The sequence below is a fragment of the Convolutriloba macropyga genome, chromosome 10, assembly GCF_964194025.1.
Source record: "Convolutriloba macropyga chromosome 10, txConMacr16.3, whole genome shotgun sequence".
Taxonomy (NCBI): domain Eukaryota; kingdom Metazoa; phylum Xenacoelomorpha; order Acoela; family Convolutidae; genus Convolutriloba; species Convolutriloba macropyga.
Genome location: NC_134477.1, coordinates 59,303,494 through 59,323,749, shown reverse-complemented (window position 1 = coordinate 59,323,749; position 20,256 = coordinate 59,303,494). Strand labels below are relative to the sequence as shown.

At 34.8% G+C, this 20,256-nt stretch overlaps 1 protein-coding gene across 1 annotated transcript in view; it reads right to left on the bottom strand.

Moving 5' to 3' along the window:
* LOC142348236 (uncharacterized) overlaps nucleotides 1-20,256 on the bottom strand; it is a 223,240-nt gene that overhangs the window by 133,392 nt on the left and 69,592 nt on the right. The window lies entirely within an intron of this gene.

Here is a 20,256-nt window from a genome sequence, read left to right as displayed (position 1 = left end):
GATTTCACGACTTTGCAGGAGAATTGTGTTTTGGGTAGTAGCATAATAGCAAAGCTGTATGATGATGCAAGTATTCCACTGGACGTTGCAATTCATGCATACCGGGGTTCCACGACGCTTGAAAAATTAAAAGTTGTTGACAAGTATGAATCAAAAAAACTAAAAACCATAATTTTGCAGGATGGGACTAATAGCGTTTCAAAATCTTCCAAAAATGGTAAAGATTTGTTTGCGGACTATCAAAAACTGGTTGATAAATGCATGGAAAAATTTACTCCCGATTCAATGGTGCTGTGTGAAATTCCTCCTTTTAGGGAGATACCTATAAACAGTGATAAAAATGAAAAAATTGCAGTATTTAATGATTTGCTAAATAATACTTATGGGAATGTTGATAATGCAATTGTAGTGCTTAAGCTAAATGATATTATTCGAAGTGTTTCAACATACAATCCACGCATCACACATTTCAACCAATTGTACCATGACAATGTGCATTTAAATTATAAGTTGGGAATACCATTCCTGAAAAACATACTGCTGGGATACCTATTAAAAACCTCAAATGGGGTTATTGACTTTAGTAAAGTAACATCTAACGCTTCTTATAAAATGCAAAATAAATTCTCTGATTATCAGCAACGCTACTTTTCACAGCCTCCAAATAACAACCTATCATTTAATCGCTATCATCCATATTAACTGTTGTCAAACCTTGACTTTTAGATGAAATAAATGGAAACATTTTGATAGTTTGTTTGATTCATTAGGCACGAGCGGTTTGACATCAATAACTGAGTATAATGTTGAAAGCTGTAATTCTGATAAATTTATGTTATTATTTTTTGACGAGAAAAACAGTGGTTTTAAACTTTCCCACGCCACTGAGCCTCACTTACAATTCTAAATTAAAAAAACTTGATTTGTGTTTGATAAAAGTTGACCTGCTGAAAGTTTTCGGCTTTGTATGTTTTTTCTCATCTGGGCTCTTTTTCCTTCTATATGTTCACATACTTATGTTAATTCACGGGGATGTTGAAAGAAACCCAGGGCCTTTGGAAACCTTAAATAGTATACACACAAAATGTAAAAAATGGCCCATGCAGCTGAAAATTGTGCATGCTAACTGTCAAAGTATCCAGAAAAAACAGCTACAGTTGAAGAGTTTACTCAATGACATCGGTCCAAATTGTATTTACGGTTTAACAGAAACCTGGTTGACCAGTATTGATAGTAATAGTTTTTATAACCCTAATCCCTATCAGTTTGATATCCACAGATGTGATCGACAGGATAAAAAAGGAGGAGGATTGTTATTATTAGTACCCAAATTTTGCAATTCGAAAATCAGGAAAGACCTTAACAACATGTCCAAAATTTTTGAAAGTTTATGGGTTGAATGCAAATTATCCTCTCACAAAAGTATCTTGATTAATATTTCTTACAATCCAAATAAACAATTTTGTTCACAGTTTTTGGATGAATTGGCTTTATGCATCGATAAGGCTTCCACTGAAAATAAATCAATATGCCTAATAGGAGATTACAACATTAATTACTTGAACAACAAAGAAAAACAGAAACTGGATACAATTATTCTACCTTACGACTTGCACTTGATGAATTCAAGAACTGCAACCAGGCACCAGAACGGTAGCTGCAGTTTATTAGATTATATCATAACTGATAATGGGCTGAGAGGGAAATACTATTATGTATTCGACTCTCCTATCAAAAGCGATCATCTTGCACAAATTCTATTCGCTGATTTCACGCTGACTCAAAAACAAAAACCACTCAGGAAACTGATATTTGATAAGCGTAATTATGATCCCCACAAATTCAGAAATTCTTTAAATTACATTAACTGGAGCCTCATCTATGAATCTAATGATATCGAAGAAATGTTCTCACGTTTTGAAAGTCTGATTGCAAATGTAATCAGATTACATGCACCAATCAGAAAAATTTTTATACGGAACAACAAACCTAATTTTTCACTTGCAGATAAGTTTGTCTCAAACGCAACAAAATGCCTCAATAAAAAGAGGAACGAATTTCTACTATCAGAAAATTTTGATAATTTCCTAAAACTAAAAGATCTGACGAGTAAAGAGTATCTGAAAGATTATGAACGCTTCCAAACACAATTGATTGAGTCTGCTAACAGCTCCAGGAAACAATGGAATCTGATCAACGAAGTCAGAAATAAATCTAGAACAGGAACTAAAATTCTCTCTTTGAAAAACTGCTTTGAGGATGTAATAACCGACAGCAAAAAAATAGCGAATTTGCTTAACTATAAATTTAGTAAACTTGGTGAATTTCTTTTAAATAAACCAACCATTAAACAAAACTTTCAGCAGATCAACCCTAATTTGTTCTCGTTTCGTTTCTTTACCACATTTGAGTGTCGTAAAGCTCTCAACAACCTCAATAAAAACAAACCATTGGGTCCTTCAACTATTCCGGCTTGGGCATTAAAAGATGGTGCTCATATTTTAGCAGAGCCGTTATGTTTTCTCTTCAACGGATTTCTTAAACAAAACAAATTTCCTTCTCTACTGAAATTGGCAAATATTACACCTATCCACAAAAAAGGAGACACTGAAAACCCGCTGAATTATAGGCCTATTTCTATAACGCCTGCTTTGTCAAAAGTTCTTGAGATTTTAATCAAAGGTCAAATAGAGGAACACCTATCAAAATACAACCTCCTATCCAAAACACAGTTTGGATTCAGGAAAAAATTTTCAACAATTGATGCTCTTGTATATCTGACAGAAACTGTAAGACAGAAACTTGATGAAAAAAAAGTGGTCACTGCGGCGTTTTTAGATTTGTCAAAAGCTTTTGATTCAATCGACCACTCAGTTTTACTAGAAAAACTTAAACACCTTGGTTTCTCTTCTTCGGCTATCCTTTTCATTAAGAGCTACCTCACTAACCGACATCAAAGAGTAGTGATACCAGAAGCTGAATCTGACTGGCTGGAGGTTAGGCAAGGAGTTCCACAAGGCACAGTTTTAGGACCACTCCTATTCAACCTATATGTAAATGATCTACCAAATTTCATCAACTGCAGTTTAATCCAATACGCTGATGATGCAGTTGTTTATACTTTCGGCAAAAAAATTACTGATTGCAAGCTGCATTTAGAGAAATCAATTTCTTCGCTTGTTGACTATTTTTCATACCATTCTTTAAAACTGAATTCAGAAAAAACTGAGTTCATTGTCTTTGGCACTTCTTCCACAGCAGAGTCTATTAAAGTTGACAACCACATAATAAAAGAAGTTGAGAATGTGAAATATCTCGGAGTAATTTTGGACAAAAAATTGATGTACCAACAACAAGTTAAACAAATACTCAGCAAGATGGCGCAAGGAATAAAAACACTTTACGTCCTGAGAAACGTAGTACCATACCATTTGCGCAAAATCCTACTGAATTCTCTTGTTATTAGTCATCTCCAGTACTCAGCTGTTTTGCTTTCGTCAATTTCAAAAAATCTTCTGACAACCTTAGAAAAGCAACTCAATTGGGCAGTTAAAGCTTGTTATGTTCAACGATTTAACAGTTCATCACTTAGTATCAAACTAGATAACTATATACTGCCAATTAAACAACTACTTGAATACAGAACAGCAATGTATGTCAATCAACTCTTGACATTTAAGAAGCCTGCCTTCCGAAGAATAACAGGACTCAGCTTGCCAACCTATAAGTTCTACAGACATTCAAGGACGAAAACTATTTTTCTTGAAGAGAGGTCAAAAACATCATGGTTGGACAAAAGTATTATCCGAAAAGGCTTATCAATTAATAATTGTCTTGAAAAATACTTAAAAGGGAATGAATCAAACAGGCGGGTTAAAAAAGTCTTCAAGAACTACTTTTTCCAACAATTTCAGAAGGACCCAATGGGAAACATTGTCGGCAATGTTTCTTGGAAAGCTTTTAAATTTAAATAACGCTTCATTTTTGAGTTGGTATAATTTGTTTCTTCTACCTGGAGAAGAAAATCTTTTACCTGTTATTTATTACTTATGTTATATCTTTACGCTGCCATTTGTGTTATGTTTAGGCTCCTTGACCTATTTATACTCATTTGGAAATTCAGTGTTTTTTTTTGTATGCTTTGTGTTTTTTTTGCGTGTATTTCTATGTAAGTGTGTATTTCAGCGCAATTTATTACAGTTTCGTCGTTGCCGAATCCGGATTGCAGTAGAAGTTTAATGGGTTCAAATTTTTAGCCGTTAGAAAACGTTTTTACCAATTTACCATGATCGGTCGATGGGAATTTCGGTTTCTATGATTTTTCATTAATCGTCGATGGGATTTTTCTAATGTCATTTTTATGATCAATCGGTGCTACTTTTCATGCTATTAGTTTTCTCTGATCCATGCAGAGATTAATAAAATTATGCCGACGGGAATTAATTGGAAACCAATGAGAACTCAAATCTTTCGAGTAATGAGTTTATTTTTAAATATTTTTAATCACGTTGACAAATAAATATTACCGCGTTGCAGTTTCATCTGCTTAAATGTATGAAATTTAGCTTCACATGAAATTAATACTATTTTGATTATTGATTAACAAAATTAGTTCAAAACAAAACAGAACCGTTCAATTGGATTTAGCTCAATCAATTTTAACCCAGCCAGATTGAGGTCCCAGACGGGCGTGACCTCTGATCAGATCGTTCCAGACCAAAGACTCCTCTGATCAGACTAATGTGCCCTCGAAATACGGTGTGCGCTCTGAGTGTGCTCGAAGTTGTCTCTGATCAGACAGTCCCAGACGGAAGTGACCTCTGATCAGACAATCCCGGACAGACGTGACCTCTGATGAGACAATTCCAGACGGAAGTGACCTCTGATCAGACAATCCCCGACGGAAGTGACCTCTGATCAGACAATCCCAGACGGAAGTGACCTCTGATCAGACAATCCCAGACGGAAGTGACCTCTGATCACGCAATCCCCTACTGAAGTGACCTAGCTCTGATCAGACCAAAATCAGGCCACTGTCCAGGCTTATGTGTACTCGAACCAATTCCCAGATCCTGTATTTTTGGTCGTAAAAAACACCATTTGCTCTTTACTTTGGTCTGATCAGTGGTCACTTCCGTCTGGCACCTCACTCTGGGCATTCAATTTAATTTTCCGCAAAATCAAATCAGCCCGAAGAAAATATTGAAAGATATTTTGAATGTACCGTTCCAGAACAGTTCGAAAAATCGGGCCACGTTTAGCTTAACGATTTCACTCACAAAGAATGGAAAGGAACAGAACAAGTAAAGCTGTGATGTTACACCAAAGTATTTCGAAATAGTCAATCTTTCAGAAGAAATTGAATTGACGGTCGATGAAGTTGAAGAATTTTTGCGAAGGTGGGTAAAAATGGCAAAAGTCAGAGTTCCAATAATGACGTATGACATGAAGCTAAAAGGCCAGAACATTATGGGCCAAACATAATATTTGTCAGCCCAAGTAATCTATATCGCAAGAAATTTTTTCTTTTTTTGTTCACGATAAAATAACATTTTGTTGGTCGCTTGATTACACACTAAATAAAGCTAAGGAAAGTGTACCTTAACGGAGTTAAGGTAAACCGTTAATAAAGTAAAGTTAAGGTAAAGTTTACCTTAACTTTACCTTAACTTGAGTTAAGGTAGAAATTTACCCTAACTTTGTTATGGTAAAATCACTTTAAATTTTTTTTCAGTTTTCTTTTGTAACGTTCTGCAGTAAAAATACCAAAAAAATTAGGCCTGCATTACAAAAACAAACACGTCTCCAATAGTCCTCTTCGAGTATGAGCAGATGAACTAGACGATTCAAAAACTTTTTCCAAAAACCCGAAATTTTTTTTCAAGGTGAAAATCGTAAATGGTCAACTTTGTCAGCCTTCCCATCCTTTAAAATCTTTTCTATAGCAGAACGGCACTCCTAATGACGTAACACGGGGATAAAAATAAAAAAGTCATTAAAATTTTTTTGCCTAAAATCAATTTTTCTCTAGAGCCTAAACAGAGAGTTTCATATCGACTTCATGATCGAACTTCACCCTTTCTAGTAATCAAGAAAGACTTCCCCCAGCGGCTTTTGTTTGTGTCCTCATCCCTTTTTGTTGTGGCGCCTTCCACACTCTCCTTTTCTTGCTCCCTTCTTGGTTTTTGTTTTAGCGGTTTTGGGACTCTTTCTTTTCTTTGATGTCGAGAATGCCTTCTGGTTAGCTGCGGCTCCTTCGTGGGCCTCAGTAATTCACCCTTTCTAGTCATCAACGAAGCTAAAGATCTAAAGATTCTCATGAATAGGCTGAGACTTTTTTCTCATTCTCCTGTTTCCACCGGAATTACTTTAATTTTTTTAGGTAATTTTACCTGAACCGGCTCAGGTAGTTTTGCCTTAGCTGAACTTTACCTTGACTCACCGTAAGTTTACCCTAATTTCGTTAGTTTTTACCTTAAATTTACCTGAAAAAAAGGGGGGCACAACCTGAACTTTTACCTGAACAAACCTTAACTTACCCTAAAACACCTTAACTTTTTACCTAATATTTAAGGGTAAATTTACCGTAACTAAACTTATTTACATTTGAAGTTCAGGTTAAAAACAATGTCATTTTAAAGTGAATTTCAGATCGTTTTACCTTATTTTTTAAGGTAGTTTCTGCAAATTTTCAAGGTAAGTTCCAGTAATTTTAGCATAACTGTTCAGGTGTGTTTTTAAGGTAAATTTAAGGTATGTTCATGTAAATATTCAGGTGGTGCCATCTTTCAGGTAATTTTCCAGCTAATTTTCAGGTAAATTTAAGGTAAGTTCAGGTAAAGCAAAACTACCTGAACGTTTCAGGTAAGTTAGGGTGTTTTTCAGGTAAATTTACCTGAACATTTTTTAGTGTGTAGAATACCAATGGCTTGATATTGTTCAACAGACACAAAATATTATAAATTTGTTGGATCAACTACTTTTGATTGGTCGACAAATATTACTGGCAAGAGAAAGGTAGTTGGTTCCAAGTAGACAAAAAGTCTTGCCCAAGACGCTTTATTGTGAGATACTTTTGTATGATTGGGTATAATGTTACACGATTCCTGAAAAATACTTGAAAGTATTGCAATATACTCATTGGTTTTAGAATAAAACACTGATTGTTCGTTCCACCCAAACCCCACATAAACCTTAATTTCTCCGCTTTTTCAGAATGCTTAATTAGAAAACATTTTTTTACTCTCTGAAGAAAATTTGAAAGTGCTCAATAATATTCAATATTATCAAAGAGCCCCGGTAAAACAACTGTTGAGTATGTGCAGACAACTGATGAAAACTATTCAAACCACTTTTGAATATATACAAAGAAAACTGTTGAGTATTTAATGATTGCTTGTGTTATGGTCTTGTTACCTATCTTGTAACCTAAACAACGAAGTATCTTTACTACATAACCATAACTATAGCCTCGATTTTATTCTTACTAAGAATTCAATCTACAGTGAACATGAAAAGAGACGAGATCTGAAGGTTTTAATGCCTTCAAAATTTCATTTGCTAATCTTGCCAAACGTGCAAAAATTTTTTCTTATTCTATAAAGCAAAGCGCATTGCTAGAGCAGGAGACTTTGAATCTAATGCTGGGCTAACCAATTCTCGATAAAGTCTTTGGTTCTGAGCAACATTCATTAACCTTGTTTACCTTTCAATAGTTTCGCTAATGAATTGAACACTGAACTAAACAAACAAATCAAATCGGCAATCAGGATTAATCTTGATCTCAAAAGAATCTGCCCAGCTCACAACCATATAAAAAAATATATATCTTCCCCGACTCAAATAGTTAAATATCGCTCAGTTCAATTTTTCCCAACTTTATTCTAAATAACAGATGAAAAGCATTCGATGAGCATCAGTTTTCATGTTTTCCGAATAAATTCAACAACAGGGGACATGAGTGCGTATTTCTTTGCAGACAAGAACTAAGTTTTTGCAAACGTTTTTTTTGAAACTGTACGTTTGGTTCATCAGTACGAAAAACTTCTGGACATCTTTCCATTAGCCAAAAACAACAAAATATCTGCCATTAAGAACTGACTCCTAAGATTTGAACGGCTCATTTAAGGTTATATTTTCTTTTGTTCCTAAACATGCAACTAAATGTGATGTGATGACCTGTAATGTTATTAGTAAAATACAACTTTTTGATAAATTCACAAACTTTGATCGCAAAAACCACTTGAAAAGATTAGGACAAATTAGTGTCTCTCTCTGTCTCTGGCGGCAGAGTTATGAGGAACAGTTACTAAAAGAATAAATAAGATATTGATAATTCAAGAGCATTTGCTAGACCAATTTTATGAATTTGAGAGTTTTCTTCAGAATCGCGAGGATTAGAAAGATGATTTTATCAGAAGAATACAAATATGCCACGAGGAAACCTTTTTTGAGAAAAATAAATGAGAAAAACATGGTAACAAGAGCATTATGCAGATTACTAGGGGGCAAGAAAATAGCTTATAGACATAGGAAAAGCAAAAAGTAGATCATATTTTTCTTTGCCTCTGTGAAGCTTAAACTTGCCTCATAAAGCAGAAGCAACGTCATATTGTTTTCAGACCTTTAACTGAAAAAATTAACATGCACATTTTAGTGCTTATAATCTGCAGCGCCAGATGTTAAAGTCCCAAAATTTCCTATATCTATAGGCTGCCTTTCGTTGACTTCAATCATTTTAAAACGCGCAGCTTTCGTGCTTTAAGCAGGGTTACGTGACTAAGTGCTTATGTTAATAATTGATTCATTTCAGAATTCTGGCTTAAGATCTCACGCTTGGAACGAAAAAAGAACTTTCCTAATAGTTGGTATGCTCTAGTAGTGTACTGGAGTAGGTATTTTCTCACTTCTTTTGAAACAATGCAAAATTAATTGACATTATAGTTTTGTTTAAAAACTATCTTCAGTTATAAGCTCAATTGAACTTTTTCACAACGTTATTACAAAACAAATTTCTTGCGATTGGAATTTTCTCAAGAGTGCAGCCAAGTGACCATAATGTATTGTATTGTATTCGAGCAAAAAACTATCAGATTTTTTATTCGATAATTGTCCAGCAAGAATTTGACAGATTCTTGTTTATATGTGACACGTATTTGACATGCAGTTGACCGTGTGGCAAGTATTCTAGCTATTTGCTATGATCATCACAACAAGAGTGGAGAAATTATTGATAAGTGACCACATAAACGATTCAGTTTAAGTCTCAGTTTAGCTTGCTATAGACTTGGTAAGTACTAAATCCATTGCCTAGATTTCTGAAAAAAAATTGAAAATAAAAAGAAAACAAATGCGAAAGTTAAGAAGGATGGAGCACAAAATAAGGCTGTATTCTTTAATTAAGTTACGGTGGGATTTCTAATCATTGCTGCTAAAAATTATCCATCCTACTGCTTGATAATGTTGAATTGTAGTTGATAAAAATGTTTACTAAATGCGGACTCAAATCTATGCTCGTTGAGACATTCACGTTTTAGCGGAGGACAGGAGATACGGCAGCTTAGAGCAAAAAATATGAAGAGAAAGAGATCGTTTCAACTTTCGTTTATTTGTGACTGCTTCTGGTTTCGTTCAAATTGCAAATTCTATGCTCGTATGTGTTTGAAGATTGAATCAAATAGTTGACCAGAAGACTTATTATTAGCTCCGAATCATTTCCTAGGTCGTTATTAATCATCCTTTCGCGTCAGAGATACCACTGCGAAGAGCGACCTGGATAGCTTCAGTATCCTTCGCTTCCGTCATAGCCTAGTCGATAGTGTATTGAATAACACACTGCAGTATGGCCTGCGAATAATTATTCTTTTGCTCTAAATATTATGCACCGCAGCTTTCATTTTACTCCCGTCACATTTAGGTTCGGTCCAAAATGTTCAAAAAGTTGACGGGTAAATTACTATAATTGGCCTAGTAAATATCCGGTTTCGGTTTTTATTAATTAGCATTGATACCTGACGTGAAGATAAAGTTTTCATTGATACTACAATGGATCTGTTCTGTTCTCCTCTCGTGTTTTTGTGCCCCTTTTTTTTACAAATGGGGTAGAATAGATCTCAAAATGATCTGAATCAGCCGTTAATGAATTAAACGTGCATTTTGCAAATAATGTGATAAGGAGAAAAACGTCTCAGATTTTGACCAACAATCAAAAGCGATTGAATTTTAATCAAAAAGTCAACAAAAAGTAAACTTGGTGATATATGTCAAAAATATAATGTGCATAAATCAACCGGAAAACATTTCGGTCATTTAAAATTGTGAAAAAAAAATTTCTTAAAAAATTTTGTCCCATGTTAGGATGCGCTCTTGCTATTCCGTATGGATTATAGTTGTAATTGTAATCGTAGCTGTAATAGTAATAGTATGAATAATCGTAATCATCATAGTAGTCAGTATACTCAATTAAACTTCGAAATTGAATTTCAGTATCATAGTTTACTAAAGCGTCCACAAGCAGAAAGCCATTGAGGGCGATGAAGTATGTAAACAGAGATGTGTACAGGAATCGTCGCCATTTAACTGAAAAATAAATGAGCACTCCCCTCTTGAAATACTTGGGTGAAGGTTTTCAAAACGCCAGATTTCTGCACTGCCAGACTGCAAAACTTGCACATGCTTGTTCCAAGTGTGGGTCACGTAACTCTGCTAACGTCACTACGAGTTTTTGACTTATCTCGAACTGCAACTCGGTTCTCGACAAAGGCCAGAATTTCTAAATGACTTATCAGAGTCGGGTAATCTATACCGGAATTTTTAATAGGCTTTTCGTTTTTGGTTTTTGAACTGAACTTTTAGATTTATTTTCCATTCTAGACCTCCTAAGTATGAAGCCCCCCAGTTGAGACGTCGAATTATGAAAAGGCCGTGGTCGACCAATATCGGGTATAGAAAGACAGTGGTCGACCGATGTTGGGTATGAAATGATTTTATGTTGACGCTAATAGTCTTGGTCGACTTTATGTCTGCCCTTATGGTCATGGTCGACTTTAGGTCGACCGATATGGTCATGGTCGACTTTAGGTCGACCGATATGGTCATGGTCGACTTTAGGTCAACCGATATGGCAATGGTCGACTTTGAGTTTTGACAAATACGTTTTTGCATATAATGTAGTTTCAGGTGTTATTTGTTTTATTTCAGTTTGCAAAAAATTAAACTACAGTTTGCGGCCCTAAAACTGCAGCAATTGTACTAAAAACGGACAGTATTCATCGGGGGCCGAATTTCTCCTTGTCAAACAAAAAACGATTAACAGGAATAATTGATGAAAAAACAACAAATATTAAAAAACGAAACTAAAAGTACGATTTATTCTGTTTTGGCCCGCTCAGCTTAGTGAGAATAAATTTTTAATGACCCCCAGGCGCACGTGCTATTTTCTTACATAGAAACGTACTAAATAACAACAAATTTTTTGTAACTGGGGTCATAAAAAAAACTGGGGGGAGACAAATAGAACAGATCTCAAAAACAAAGATTTCTAATCGGATATTCACAATCTCCGATTAGATTAGGTTTCAAAGCATTTCAAAAGAAGATCAAAGCACCGAATTAATATTTTGAGAGCCAAAAATTTTGATTACATGTTACAATGGCCCCGGGCCGTTTTTGATTCAACGTCTGGTGGGGCGGGCTAACACTTTAGCATAGCACGTGTGGAGATTTGTTTTACCTGTTTGTGTCACTTGGTTGTTTATACGTTGAAGTAACCAAAGCGAATTTTTCTTTGATGTTTTGATGTTTTTTTAGTTTTGTTTATTTTTGTTAATTTTGTTTATATTTTTGTAAATTTAATTGATCACTGACGCTCTAACGGACTTTCTGGTTGCTATACCGGTATAACGGTTTCATTTCATGTTCTTTGAGTTCTGAATTTCATCTCTACCTATTACAAAATAAATTAATTCCATCTAAATTGATGAATATTGTTGTGAAAACGAAATCCAATGATTATATTTCAATTTTTTATTTTGAGTATCGACTGACTCTCAATAAGCAACGATCATTATGATATCAATTTTTCTAATTGAACGCATGGCGTTAACAAGAACGACCAACGACCTCTTATCTACCAAGCAAAGAACAACAGAAAAGTCGTAGTTTGTAGAAAATTACTTCATATCTCTAAATTTATGACAATAAGATTTTAGAGGACATAATTAACTCCATAATTTTATTCGGATTAGAGAAAATATGTCCTGAATACATTTTCCATTTCCTTGGGAAATCTGAAAACGAGCCTAAGTTTGTCAAAATTTACGAAACTTGCCCCATGTCTGCAAATTGGTTCTCGAATCAGAATACAATTCCTAAATCACGAGCAAAATTAATGGACCTCAATAGACATACTTTTCCTACCCGGACCCTAGCCCTATGGCATATCAGTACTGAAATATTGCTTTCCACTTTTATATCATCGGCCCAGTACTGCATCAGTGCATCCTAAGCGCATCTTGCTACTCATGATGTGCAGAATAGGACTCCTAAATAATTTTTTGTTAAACAGACTGACAATCTCTAGTTTTGATTTTCATGATGTACAGAGAAAAATCATGAAAAAACATGCAAATTTCAAAAAGAGAATTTTTGAGCGTGACAACGACTAATGATATTAAAGCGTTGTAAGTAACTAATTAACAACAGACGAAAACCGCCACAGCCAGAAAATAAACACCGAGTGCATGAAACCTGTTCAACCTTTTGTCACAATTTCCAGATTTTATGCTTTTTAATTGATTGTAATTTTCAACCTTTTGTCACAATTTCCAGATTTTATGCTTTTTAATTGATTGTAATGGATATTTTATTAATGTCTGTTTTGGCTCAACAAAAACAGATATAGTTCTGGGCCGACCATATACAATTGTTGTCGATATACAGCAAAAACACTGTTCTTGATGAGCGGGAATGGTTGTACAGTCTATGAAATGAAATCGATAGACTGTATTTGGCCGATAGACTGTATATAGCAGCATATAATCATCATTCAATTAAGACCAGAATGATTATTGCAGAATTATTGCAGAAACAATTTTCAGTGTTTTACAGTTGTTTTCATTATTCTTGTTTGCTTTCTTTTGGTTGCTTAGTCAATTCAATATTAAATATTTTTTAGTTTTTAGCATGATAAGACTAAACTAGTTTAGACCGTTTTGAAAACTTTTTGTTGGATTGAATAAAAAACTGTCCAGAATATTCACAGAAGTGTTTTTTGACAGTGCATGATATACGAAGAAATGAAATTTGGACTGTTCAGAGTGTTTTCAGAGAGCCTTTATTACTGAACAGGGTAAAAAATGACATGATCATAATTTGTTCATATAGCGTGTCCGATAAAGTTGAAATAGGCGAACGTTTCAAAAGCCACATGTTAAAGTTCAAAGTTCAAAGTTCAAATTTAGAACATGTAGAAAAAATTAATGAATGAAAATTTAATGGAGAAAATGTTGACATTCAAATGAGCACAGTGATGCTCAATTGAACGTTTTTGGCGTTTTTATAACGTTCTCTTATTTCAACTTTATGGGGCAGACTATAGTTCATGTTGTTATGATCCGGGTGACCATTGCGCTATAAAATTATTAAAGGTGATACGATGAGACCAATAGTGTTGATTAATTAAACATTGAGCATCTCCAATTGATGAAAATAGTGATAAAAGCAGTCACAGTGAGAGTTTTTTGTTAACCCGAAATTGATTTATTGATAATGTTAATGGTTCAATGAGGATCCGATATTGGATCTGTCCAAAAAGTGGGGAGAAGTCGGGTGTGAGAAAAGCGGGCCTATTCCCCAACCCCCCCCCCCCAAAAAAAAATAGCACATGGGCCAGGGGCAATGAGCTAGTTGGGGATGGGTGTGAATACAACCAGAAAAACAGTGAAAACAGGGCGTTGCCTTTTATCCGAACGTGTTACTTTTCTTGGGCTACAGCTCCCATTTTTTGTCTCGAAGTATTGTCTGCTTTTGGGTTGTTTTCAGACCTTTTGCAGCTCTTGGGTTTGGTCATTTGAGGTTTTTGATCATTTTAGAGGTGTCACCCATTGAGAGGGGACCTTCGTTTTTTTAAATATTGTCTCACCCAACGAGCGGGGAGAACATAAATAAATTTCAAGAGTTCAATGAAGATTGAAAAGAGAAGAATTCTGAAACTTAAGGAGAACAAGACTGATGTTATAGAGAGCGCTTGAGAAGAATGATGAACTCTTCAACAAAACAAACACTTCATTATTTGAACTTTTAATAAGCAAAAACTTTTGATTCCGAATCAAAGTTTGATAACAAAGATTTGTTTTAATTTAATTTTTAGCTATAAGATAATAAAACATATATAATTTATTTGAAAAGTTTGATAGTTATCACAATTTTCTGATACCGATGTTATGATTTACCATAAACTTCTCGCTAACGATAAAATCAGGGTATATCAACTTATCTGTTTTATACTACTTTCCTGAAAGGGGCGATGTTTGAACTCCACAGACGAGACGATACCTTTCGTAGACCATAAGAGAAACTATCAGAATTGTGAGGTGTTTGCATGTACGAGAAATATTTCTCAACATGTATGCCATTCGGCTACTTTTGTGGATCACAGACTGGACATCTTGGAGGTCAGAATAGGTCTCCATTTCCAACGATCCACAGAGCAGATCTGAAAAAAAGGAATCTGTTCCATTTACCCCCCCCCCCGCCCTCCGCTTAGTGGGTTCATATTACCATATTATTTGCACCCCCCCCCCCCTAGCTTAGTGAGCATAAATTTTTTATGACCCCCAGGCGCACGTGCTATTTTCTTATGTAGTAACGTGCTATATAACAACATATAATTTTTAACTGGGGGTCATAAAAACACAAGGGAGGGGGCGAAACAGAATAGATCCAATTATTTACTATGTAATGACACCGCGTACTCGCGTACTCTGTAACAGGTGGGGGGGGAGAGGGGGTGGGTGAACAACGTAAAGGGAATGGGGGGCAACAGGGATCGGATAACGATCCGGAAAAAATGTATCAAAGGATCTGGGCTTGGTTGTGATCAGAGCTCTGGACCATAGCAAGTTTGGCAAGTTATATAACTGCAAATATAAACTGCGTCTAACGAAACTAGTACTCACAGGTATGCTTAGCAATGCTACGCAATCAATTTTTTTGAATTTTTGATGATCGTTCTCACAGTGTTATGCACCTGAATTTGAATTTGAATTTAACCAGAACAGCAATATAAATATGTAAAATAATACATGTCACTGCCTGGCGGGCATCCCAAAGAAACTTATGTCTCATCGAGTGGGTAGCCCAGAAGTATATTGGAGGAGACCTAACGCATGTCAAAAAAACATATCTATTAAATTTTGATTTTCAAAAATGTAAAGGAAAGTAAAATTTTTGTCAAAAAATTTAACTGATGGCGTTCATTTTAGCTATATTTTCTGGGATTAGGTTGTTTTCAGCGGCATAATTGTGAGCCAGTCTGAGCTGTCGTTGTAAAGATTTTTTTCCTGTTTCTTTATGATGTAGTTTGCTTGGTAAAATTCCTTTAGTTGTATTCCGAGTTGCTCGTCTAGCAAGAAATTCTTTCTTATTAAGAAATTTATGAACAGATTTGTCTGCCAAATGCAAAAAAAACTTCTCGAAAAATTTCTGATACATACAGTTCAAATATGTTGAGCAATTTGAATTTGCTCATTATTGATTGAACGGAATCAATTTTCCGTTTAAAAAAAATTGCTCGAAAAATTCTTTTTTTTGCAAATTGAAAATTTCGTTCAGGTTTGTTTTAGTTGTACAACATTAAACAATAAGACCATACGTTATTACAGACTTGGCATAGCTTTCATAGAAAAGTAGTAACTGATTTCTTGTAAAGTAGTATCTTGCTTTGTACAAAACTCCGCAAAACTTACTCATCTGTTTCGCTACTTTTTCGACAAGAGATTTGTAATTCGGTTTGTGGTCTATAATGATGCTTAAATACGTAATTTTGTTTACATTTTGTACGTTTTTAACTAGAAAATTTTTGTTCAAGTATTCACGTTTTCCAAAATTCATGAAGCTGCATTTTTTGTCATTAATTGTCAACTTATGCTCTTCAAACCATCTCTTTGTTTCCTTAACTTCATTATAGAAAAAACTAGTGTTCTGCTTTGCAGCAGAGTAAATTGTAATATCATCTGCAACCAGAGTAATTTTGTTTGACTTACAAACTCCCGGGAGATCATTAATGTATAACAGGAAAAACAGTGGACCCAAGACTGACCCTTGCGGAACGCCATAGTTCAACTTCAATTTTTGTGAGACAGAATTATTGTATTCAACGTACTGGTGGCGATTCTCAAGAAAACTCTTTATTAAGTTCAAAAAATTCCCTCGGAAACCGTAAGTTTCGAGTTTTTTAATCATTGTTTTATGGCATATGGTATCAAATGCTTTTTTTAGATCAATGAAACACGCTAATCCTTTTAAACTTTGGTCTACCGAATTCCTTAAAAACTCAGTAAAAGAGATCAAAGCGTTTTTGCACGATTTTCCTTGTTGAAATCCAAATTGATTTTCATTGATTATTTTAAAATTTTTTATGAAATGCATCATCCTATTAAATAAAATTAGTTGAAACACTTTCGACAACAAGCTTAAGAGACTGATGGGTCGGTAACAACTCGGGTCGGTCTTAGAACCATTTTTGAACAATGGTTTTTTTCTCGCAAATTTCCATTCCGAAGGAAAGTAACCAAGTTTAATACATTGATTAAACAATTTTGTAAGTGGATGTGAAATGACTGAGAAAGATATTTTTACAATTTTGTTACTAATGCCATCATGACTAGACGATGTTTTGTTTTTCAGTGATCTAATAGAAGCTGAGACTTCTTTTTCAATAACTGGTGACATAACAAAGCTATTGATAATTTCCCTACCAAAACAAATATCAGTTTCATTGAAACTTGAAGCTAAGTTTTTGCCTATGCCAGCAAAATAATCATTGAAAATCTCGGGATTGATGTTCAATTCGACTGATTTTTTGTCAGTGCAAAATTCACTGAACGCAGAAAAAGGCTTTTGTTCGTTTTGTTTTTCTTCTTGGTAAGATTATCAAAATAGCTCAGACGTGCATTTTTGATAGCTTCGGTTGCAAGGTTGCGTTGTTGCCTATACTTTTTATGGTTTTCTTCTGAAGGATTTTCCAACTATTTTTTGAAACTATTGTTTTTCTTTTTGATGGTGTTTTTCACTTGATTGGTCATCCATTGAGATTTGCGGTTAATTCTCAAGATTCTTAATGGTGCAAATTTTTCAATACAATCAAGAATAATTTCTGTCAATAAATTTCTGTCAACCTCACCCCTCCCCCCCCCTCAATCAATGAAATACGCAAGATGCGCAGCGCCCGCAGTAAAACGATCGTGTTAATGTAAGACGTGTCCAGTCCAAAAAGTTATATATAATCACTAAGCTGGGGGGGGGGGAGGTATAAAACACATACGCCGTTAAATAGTAAAACATTTTGTGTACACGTGAGGCGCAAAATAGTACCCAATAACCCCTTATTGGGTGTACTATTTTTTTTTTTGGGGGGGGGGGGGGTGAGAAACGACAACGACTTCAAAATTTAAAAATTTCAAACGGTCCAATGTTTTTCGTCTTCAAGGTCTCTATAAAGAACAAAGGCAGATTTCCCGACTAAGTTGACAGTCGGAAGTGAATTCGGATTCGGATCTTTGCCGCTTGTGCCCCCCCAGTACGTTATGCTCCCCCCAATTATAGAGCACGTATCATTACATGGTTAATCATTATATAAAAATATTGCACGTGCTTCGGGGGGGGGTGCAAATAATATGCACCCCCTAATCTGAGGGGACACATACGGATTGATACCTTTTTCAGCCAATAAAACACAGTCTCAGCAAAAGCAGAACGCGCAATAGGGTGATAAACGTTTGGATTTGGGCGTTTTTATTGAGGTCATTTAGTCACGGTTGTAACTTGGCACGGCTAGTAACTTCAAAAAGTAACTTTTTCTCGAATCTCATGACAACCGACAGTAGACACATTTTATTCGTTATGGTTTTAGTCGCGTAGATAAATCTTATAGAAAGAAAGTAATTGTACTTGCAAGAATCTTGCCTTAACCTGCAGGGTTAGATTCATATTTATCAAGTAGAAATTCAGGGGAACTTTGAGGCTCCAATAAACACAAACAAAAATTTTCAGATCTATTCTGTTTGCCCCCCCCCACAGTTTGTTTCACGCCCCCCAGTTACAAATTATATGTTGTTATATAGCAAGTTACTGTGTAGGAAAATAGCACGTGCGCCTGGGGGACGTATAAAGTATAAGCCCACTAAGCTGGGGGCCGAAACAGAACAGATCCAAATTTTCATAACGGTTCTAATCTTTTTCAAGCAGGGGAATATATATGCGGTTCATGCTTTTTTCTACTTTTTCCTCAGTCAATTTACTAAATTTTGTTTAGGAATCGTAGAGAAGAAGAAGAGAAAGGTCATGTTGTACCTCTTACAAGTTTTTTATGATTTTAGTAAAAGATCTACATCATTATCTATTGAATGTTCACAAAAGGGAGCTGTTTAAGAAATGTAAAGAAAAAAGAAAAAAAGAGAAAAATATTGCGATGCTTAGGGAAGATTTTGTTCTTGTAACGGGTTCTTTCGCTACATCTTAGTACATTTTCCAGCAAACTAATTGTTGAATTAATAAGTTTTTACGACTCAAATAAAAAATATACAATTAAACACATTTATCAACAATTTTTGAATCGAAGCTATAATTTTGTATAAAAAGAAATGAGAAACATAGCTGGCAGATGGCCGGAAAATAGCCACGATAGACTTGTGGCCCTCCATTGAATTGAAAAAACTGAAGAAATAAGCTGGACAGATCCCCATTCCTTTAAAAGACTACCAGATTTTTTGGGTTAGATTTGGACTGTCACTTTTATGAGACACATACGCTCTATAATGAAAGAGTCCTAACAGAGTTCTTTTCAAATTTGATATTCTAATTTAATAACTCAAGACTCTCTACTCAAGAAATAGGGCATTTACGTTTGGCACTACTTGGATGCACGCCATTGATCTTTAACAATTTCATAAAATTTAAAGTTCATTACGTGGTTTCAGAAGTCATTTTTTGATTGAAGTACGCCACGCAATTGTCCTAAAGCATAACATATGACATCATGTACACAAATTGTAGCTGCAAAGCAGTAGAAGTCACTAAAATCAATTCCAAGAAGTTAGGTCGTAAGAATCATGGATGGAGAGGAATTAAAAAACATAGCAGGAGAAGTCCTGAAATACAACTCAAAGAATGGTATTAATTTATTACCTTACATTTACACCGCTTTAAAAAGCAAATGAGAGTTTTTAGTATTGAGACTAAGCAAAAAAAAGAACAATACAAGAACAACAAAAACAAGCACTACTGAAAATTCAACTTAATTTTTTGAAAGACAGGATCAAACAATTGCTATGAACTCAAGTTGCCGACTCTATTCCCCAAACTGCCAAATATAATCCTCTATTTCTCATAAAAAAACCTGTAATTAAATGTCGAAGAGTCCTCTCACTAATAAAAATAAACGATAAGATAAAAATAACTAAAAAACGCAATAAAACTCGCTGAAACTTTGTGAATACACGTAGTATAAAAGTCACAGAACTCAACAACTACTGAAGGATACAATAACATCAAATAACTGACTCCTCAATAAACACCGTTGAGACCTGTCATCTATGAGATTAAGAGATAAGACGGCAATAAGTACAACAAATACTAGCAAAACTAAAAATTACTAGGATTTTTTAAAAAAACAAACAAGCGTATAAGTCACAAATGGCAATAGCTATGAACTAAAGTGACTTGCTTTAATTGAAGCTTTTTCAGGAACCAATGAGACTTGTCGACAATAAGACTAAAATTTAGGGACGACAAAATTGAAAAGAAAAACTCGCAAAATTCAAAAAAAATTGGTATTTAATATTTGAAAACAATTAGTGACAAAGACATAGAAAGCACTAGCTTTGAACAAAAACGATTAAATCTATAAACTTAGCCCCTAATAGCAGCATTAGAGACTTGCCACCATCGAGATTAAATAAAAAGACATCAAAAAGTACAATAAATACTTGCAGAACTCAAAAATTCACTCAAAATTTTTGATAAGATTAAGTGTCAAAG